This window comes from Rhinopithecus bieti, unplaced genomic scaffold (genome assembly GCF_001698545.2).
Source record: "Rhinopithecus bieti isolate Rb0 unplaced genomic scaffold, ASM169854v2 scaffold_26504, whole genome shotgun sequence".
Lineage (NCBI taxonomy): Eukaryota > Metazoa > Chordata > Mammalia > Primates > Cercopithecidae > Rhinopithecus > Rhinopithecus bieti.
The window spans coordinates 32,677-40,681 of NW_016812891.1; positions in this window are offsets into that span (position 1 = coordinate 32,677).

Sequence of the window (8,005 nt, forward strand, 5' to 3'; positions counted from 1 at the left end):
ATGTAAGGGTTTGAATGCTTTTGGATGCCTTCATGTAATGAGCTAGTGGAGTTTGGAGTGGATGTACTGTAGCCGAGTGAAGGTGATAGAATTCTGACATATTATGTATGAGTAACAAATTATTTTCAACCTTCTCCCTCACCAGGCCATAACTGGAACCACTAATAAGCAAAGTTCTTGGAAGATCATCAAGGTGTTAAATAGTTTAGAGGAAGCAGAGGTGTGGTACCCCTGAGCCCCATGGACATATATGTGGGTGGTGATTGCACCCAATTGCTACCCATCCCCCATCTAGAAAAGTCAGGCTTGCTCTTTCTCCTTTCATTCAACACATAGTTAAAAATAAATTTAAGGCCGAGAACGGTGGCTCACACCTGTAATCCCAGCACTTTGGGAGGCCAAGGAGGGTGGATCACGAGGTCAGGAGTTCGAGACCAGCCTGACCAACATGGAGAAACCCCATCTCTACTAAAAATACAAAAATTAGCCGGATGTGGTGGTGCATGCCTGTAATCCCAGCTACTCGGGAGGCTGAGGCAGGAGAATTGCTTGAACCCGGGAGGTGGAGGTTGTGGTGAGCTGAGATAGTGCCACTGCCCTGCAGACTGGGCAACAAGAGCGAAACTCCATCTCAAAAAAATAAAATAAAATAAAATAAAATAATAAATAAACAAATAAATAAATTTAAATGGCCATGTCTGGGCACGGTGGCCCATGCCTGTAATCCCAGCACTTTGGGAGGCCAAGGCAGGCAGATCACTTGAAGTCAGGAGTTCAAGACCAGCCTGGCCAACATGGTGAAACCCCATCTCTACTAAAAATACAAAAATTAGCTAGGTGTGATGGCATGTGCCTGTAATCCCAGTTACTCAGCAGGCTGAGGCAGGAGAATCACTTGAACTCAGGAGGCAGAGGCTGCAGTGAGCCGAGATTGTGCCACTGCACTCCAGCCTAGGCGACAGAGCGAGACTCAGTCTCAAAAAAAAAAAAAAAAAAAAAAAATTAGCCAGGCATGGTGTTGTGCACCTGTAGTCCCATCTACTCAGGGGGCTGAGATGGGAGGATCACTTGAGCCCAGGTGGTCGAGGCTGTAGTGAGCCATGAGTGCACCACCACACTCAGCCTGGGCAGCAGAGTGAGACCCTGTCTAAATACATAAATAAATAATAAATTTAAGCAACAGAAAATACCAGATGACACACATTGCATTCACTCAGAAATTATTTATTGAAGGTCTAGAATGTGCTAGGCCACTGGGACAGAGCAGTGAATAGGCAGGCATGTTTCTGCCGTCATGGGAGTTTAAGGTCTACTATTGGAAAGACAAACAAAAGACTTGACAAAAGTAAACAAAATTATCACAAATCACGATAAAAATCTATAAAGAAACAAATCATGGCCACAGATAGAATATCAGGTAGAGGGAGACACTTCTGTTTCACGGGGTGGTCAGGAAGGTACTTCTGAAGAAATGATATGTGAGCTGAAACCTATGGGACAAGAGGGAGCCAGTCACTTAAAAAGCAGGGGGCACACAGCTCTAGTTAGAAGGAACAGTGCACTCAAAGCTCCAGAGCCTGGAACGGGGCTGACCTTCTAGAAACTAGAGAAGACCAGTGTGGGTGGAGGGCCATGAGCAAAGGAGAATGGCAAAAGAGTGAACCCTAGGTTAGCGGGGATCCAGATCACACCCAGCTCTCTTAAGCAACTGTGTTAGTCGGCTGGGGCTACCATAACAAAATACCACAGGCTGGGTGGCTTAAACAATAGAAATTTATTTTATTTATTTTCTCACAGCTGGAGGCTGGAGGTCCAAGATCAAGGTATTGGCAGGTTTGGTTTCTTCTAAGGTCTCTCTCCTTGGCTTACCGATGGCCACCTTCTCTCAGTGTCTCCATGTTACTGTTGGAGGGTATCCAGATTCTTGGCATTTTGAACAAAGAATTGGACAAAATGGACAAACAAAGCAAGGAAAGAATGAAGCAATAAAAACAGAGATTTACTGCAAACAAAAGTACACTCCACAGGGTGGGAGCAGGCCAAGCACAGGGACTCAAGAGCCCAGCTACAGAATTTTCTGGGGTTTAAATATCCACTAGAAGTTTTCCACTGGCCACTTGGTGTACACCCCATGCAAATGAAGTAGTGGCCCACAATCAGTAAAGTGAAGTTACAAAGGTTACACCCTTTGCAAACCTCTGACTGGTTGTGGAAAGCAGCCACTCAGAGACTAAAATGAAGTTACAAAGTTACACCTCTATGCAAAGGAAGACATGGCCTGCAATCAGTCTGAATGGTTGTGGTAAGCAACCAATCAGAAGCTGAAGTGAGGTTACAAGTCACACTCCTATGCAAACATCCGATCAGTTGCAGAAAGCAACCAGAGGTATTTTCAATATTCCATCTGCCACGCATAAAAAGTGGGGTGGGCAGTTTGCAAAGGGAGTAGTTTCCAGTTCTTTTGTTACTTAGGTGTGGAAAGTTGAGGTCTTCCTTTTGATTTAGTTCTAAGAAGTCAGCGTGAATTGGCCTTGGGTTCCCTGCCTCCAGACCCTATTCTCCTGCCTTATCCACACGGTCTTTTCCCTGTGCCTGCACATCCCTGGTATTTCTCTGTATGTCCTAATTTCCTCTTTTTATAGGGATCCAGTCAGATTGGATTAGGGCCCACCCTAAAGACTCCCATTTAGCTTAATTACTTCCTTGAAGGCCCTATATACAATAATAGTCACATTCTGAGGGACGGAGAGTTAAGGTTTCAACGAATTTTTTTGTGTGTGTGGGATTGGGGGACACAATTCAGTCCACACAGCAAATTTAAGGATTTCATTTTTATTTATTATTATTATAAAGACAAGGTCTCACTATGTTGCCCAGGCTGGTCTTGAACTCCTGGCCTCAAATGATCCTCCCATCTCAGCCTCCCAAAGTGCTGGGATTACAGGCATGTGCCACTACACCTGGCCTATTTTTTTTTTAATTTTAAATGTTTATTTTACTTACAAAATGTTTTCTGAGTTATTTCACTTAGGGTAACTTTAAGGATTTCAAATTTACTCTTAAAAGCAGTGGAAAACCATTAAAGGGTTTGAAGCAGAGACTGTATTGAAGGGGATGTGGCAGACACTTTCGGATATCAATTCTTTTTTAAAATTTTATTTTAATTTTTAATTTTTTGAGACTGAGTCTCGCTCCTTCACCCAGGCTGGAGTTGGTGGTGTAATCTCAGCTCACTGCAACCTCCACCTCCTGAATTCAAGTGATTCTCCTGCCTCAGCTGCCTGAATAGCTGGGACTATGGGCCCACGCCACCACACGTGGCTAATTTGTATTTTTAGCAGAGACGGAGTTTCAGCTGTTGGCCAGGCTGGTCTTGAACTCCTGACCTCACCTGATCCATCCGCCTTGGCCTCCCAAAGTACTGGGATTACAGGTGTGAGCTATCATGCCCTGCCCAGATATCAATTCTTTTGGTTTTTTTTTTTTTTTTTTTTTGAGACGGAGTCTTGCTCTGTCACCCAGGCTGGAGTGCAGTGGCCAGATCTCAGCTCACTGCAATCTCCACCTCCCGGGTTTATGCCATTCTCCTGCCTCAGTCTCCCGAGTAGCTGGGACTACAGGCGCCCGCCATCTCGCCCGGCTAGTTTTTCGTATTTTTTTAGTAGAGATGGGGGGGGTTTCACCGTGTTAGCCAGGGTGGTCTGGATCTCCTGACCTCGTGATCCGCCCGTCTCGGCCTCCCAAAGTGCTGGGATTACAGGCTTGAGCCACCGCGCCTGGCCCAGATATCAATTCTTTACTAACAAAACTCTGATTTTGTTGAAGGCAGCAATGTATTCAGCCAAAAATGCAAATTGACTTTTTCCTTGCCACAGGGGTGGCCAATGATACTATAAGTGGCTAATGAGATATAATTGGAAGTCTACTGAGAGGACTTTAGTAGTCTCAGTGATGGCTATTGTTTTACTGATAAAAGGTATGTGCCTTTGTCCTATACCCTTTCTCATTTTTCCTGCCTGGGAAAAGGATACAATGCCTAGAGGTGCAGCAGCCATCTTGCAACCATGAGGGTGAAAGTTTCATGCCAATATACACATATATATGTATATATACACACATATATCTATGTGTGTGTGTGTATATATATATATGTACACAGCAGGCAGATATAGGAGCTTGGTTTTCAGATGACACTCTTGAGCAGCCATATAAGCTCTAGTCTGTCCACATCCAGACTTTTTGTTACATAAGAAAAATAAATCTACTTGTTTCAATCACTGAGGTAGGGATTCCTGTTACAGCTGAGCAGACTCCTGGCTGATACGGAGGGCTGGAATGGAAGAGGGACTAACAGTTTGGAGGCCTTTTCATTGGTCCATAGCAGAGATGAGAAAGACCTAGACAAGTGCTGGCAGTTAACTCGGAGCAAAGTAGAGGAATTCCCAATATAAAATGCATTGCCTAAGCAGCCCTGACATGGATACCAAGAATTTCTCCTCACTTACTCAGGGCCATTGAGTCCACCTTGCTTTAATAGGCCTTATCTAAGTCCTGTAGCATGTGCAGCCTCAATAAACTTTTTTTTTTTTTTTTTTTTAAAGATGGTCTTGCTCTGTCACCTAGGCTGGAGTGCAGTGGTATGATCTTGGCTGACTGCAACATCACCTCCCAGGTTAAAGCGATTCTCATGCTCAGCCTCCCAAGTAGCTGGGATTACAGGTGTGTACCACCACGCCCAGCGATTTTCCGTAGTTTTAGTAGAGACAGGGTTTTGCCACCTTGGCCAGGCTGATTTCAAACTCCTGACCTCAAGTGATCCGCCTGCCTCTGCCTCCCAAAGTACTGGGATTATAGGCGAGCCACCGTGCCAAGCCTCAATAAACATTTTTGGAGCACCTCCTCTGTGCTACATCCTGTACTTTTGAGGGATTTATTTCCAGGTTTCTCAAATTTACATTGGTGACTCCTTACTGTGATATCAGTTGTTTTCAAACTTTGTGTCTGTAAACCACAATAAAAAATGAATTTCATATCATGACTGGAACACATGTGACTTGATAAAAAACTGAAAAACAAAGGTTTCACAAAACAATATTCAAATTATCTACTGTATGTGTTAATATTTTCCGTTCTATTCTACTCCATTAAAAAAACTTCTGGTCACGTCCCCTGTCCACCAACCTGGCTTTTATTATCCACTGATGAGTCAAGACCCATAGTTCAAAAGTCAATATGTGTTATTCTTTTGGCAATCTTTATCACCCAGTGACAGCTCTTGTATAGTTGACTGAAAAAACATTTTTTGTGGGTACATAGTAGGTGTGTATATTTATGGGGTACATGAGACGTTTTGATACAGGCATGCAATGGGAAATAATCACATCATGGAGAATGGGCTATCTATCCCCTCAAGCAGTTATCTTTGTATCACAAACAATCCAATTACACTTTTAGTTATTTTAAAATGTACAATTGGCTGGGTGCGGTGGCTCACACCTAAAATCCCAGCACTTTGGGAGGCCAAGGCAGGTGGATCACCTGAGGTCAGGAGTTCGAGACTAGCCTGGCCACCATGGCAAAACCCTGTCTGTACTAAAAAATACAAAAATTAGCTGGGCGTGATGGTGGATGCCTATACTCCCAGCTACTCGGGAGACTGAGGCAGGAGAATCGCTTGAACCTGGGAGGTAGAGGTTGCAGTGAGCTGAGATTGCACCACTACACTCCAGCCTGGGTGACAAAGTGAGACTCCATCTCAAAAAGAAGGAAATAAAATTTACCATTAAGTTATTATTGACTATAGTCCTCTGTTGTGCTGTCAAATAGTAGGTCTTATTCATTCTATTTTTTTTTTGTACTCATTAACCCTCCCTGTCTAGTTGATTTTTCGTGCCAATGTCTCATCTTACCTCCTGGATCATGAGCCCTTGCCTTGCTCATCTCTGTATCCATAGTGCCTGGCCCTGTGCCTGGCACATAGGAGATTGTATGTTCCTTGAAACGCAGAGCCATACAATGTGGCTCTTAGCGTCTCCTCAACACGGTAAACATGAGAAATGCACCCTTTCCATTTGTCTGGGGTCAAGGGGGGAGTGGAGATGGTTCTTAGTAGTTTAGGTAAATAGGAAAAGTTTGTCCCCAACAAATACTTCAGGCTGCCATCCACATTTCTCTTCAACAATCCCCCTCTTTATAGGACTCTTAGTATTATCATTATTATGTCAAATCTTAGATTTTTAGTGCCTTTCTGAGTATTCAACACATGGGCTAGTTGATCTGATTTAAGGTAACACGCACCTTAAAACGCTAGAGGATTGAGCTAGGGCAGAAGACTGTTTTGCTAACTAGGAAATTTCTAGAAGCCCAGGAGGAAAAGGCCATGGCAAGGTGATGGTAGGGTGATGGGGGAGGGGGATGTTTATTGGCTCTGGTCACAACATCCTTGGATCAGCCCATCTGCATTTGAGGCACTAGAGAGATGGAAGGCTGGGGAGATGAGGGTCAGTTTTCTAGAGCAACTTGGCTTGCACAAGCCAGCGTGCAGGAGACAGCAAAAGCAACCTATTTCTGGAGCGAAGTTCATTCTTCAGTCTTGTTTTCTCTGGACATGCTGCCTCCATTTATTAACAAGATATATTTCTGCCTCTTGAGCGTCCCCACACTGTGGGCAAGAGACAGGAATCTCAGAGCTGGTATTCCTGGTTTCCATGCGCAGACCTGGTAGGTGGGTCACTTGCTTCCTGTCATTTTGGCTCAAGGGAGGATCTGGATGCCCCTGGGAGAGCCACTATTTGTTGTTTGCAAAGAAATTGCTATTCTAATAAAAAGCTATCCCAATTGCCTACTTTAATTAGGCAATCTGGAACAGGCTCCAGGATACACTGTTAGGTGAAAAAAAAAAAAGGTGCAGAGAGTGTGCATAGTCTGCTGCCACTAGGGGGAGAAGAAGGAAGAATACGTATTTGTAAATTCATTTTGCACATACACAAAATATCTCTGGAAGTACACACAACAGACCAGAACTGTTTGATGAGAGGGTTGAGCAAGTCCTCTTGCTGGCTTGTGCAAGTCCAGTTGCTCTAGAAAACTGACCCTCATCTCCCCAGCCTTCCATCTATCCAATGCCTCAAATGCAGATGGGCTGATCCAAGGATGTTATGACCAGAGCCAATAAACATCCCCCACCCCCATCGCCCTACCATCACCTTGCCATGGCCTTTTCCTCCTGGGCTTCTAGAAATTTCCTAGTTAGCAAAATAGTCTTCTGCCCTAGCTCAGTCCTCTAGCTCCATCCTCTGTTTGATGAGAGCTGGGTGGTTGGAAGACAGGGATGGGAATGCGGGGAGACATCTTTTTTGTGAACAGCTGGCCCTCCGTATCTGCCGAGTGTACTACACCATTTTATATAAGGGACTTGAGCATCTACAGGTTTTTGGTATCCTCAGGGGATCCTGGAACCAATCCCCTGTAAATGGGGAGGGACAACTCTGCATTTTGAACTTTTTTACCATATATATTATAATCTAGTCAAATAAATTATTTCATAACAAATATAACAAAATACATTATTTCATAACAAATGTAACAAAAATAATTAATGTAGTTCCTAAAAGTAATATTTGTGAGACATACATAATAACATAGCTTATAATATCTTTTTTTTTTTTTTGAGACAGAGTTTCTCTCTTGTTGCGCAGGTTGGAGTGCAATGGCGCGATCTTGGCTCACCGCAACCTCTGCCTCCCGGATTCAAGCAATTCTCCTGACTCAGCCTCCCTAGTAGCTAGGATTACAGACGTGTGCCACCATGCCTGGCTAATTTTGTATTTTTAGTAGAGATGGGGTTTCTCCATGTTGGTCAGGCTGGTCTCGAACTCCTGACCTCAGGTGATCCCCCCACCTCAGCCTTCCAAAGTGCTGGGATACAGGGGTGAGCCACTGCGCCCAGCCTTCTGTCAGTCTTAAGATCTCTATTTTAATGTTAATGGTGATCAGTTGTGTGTAA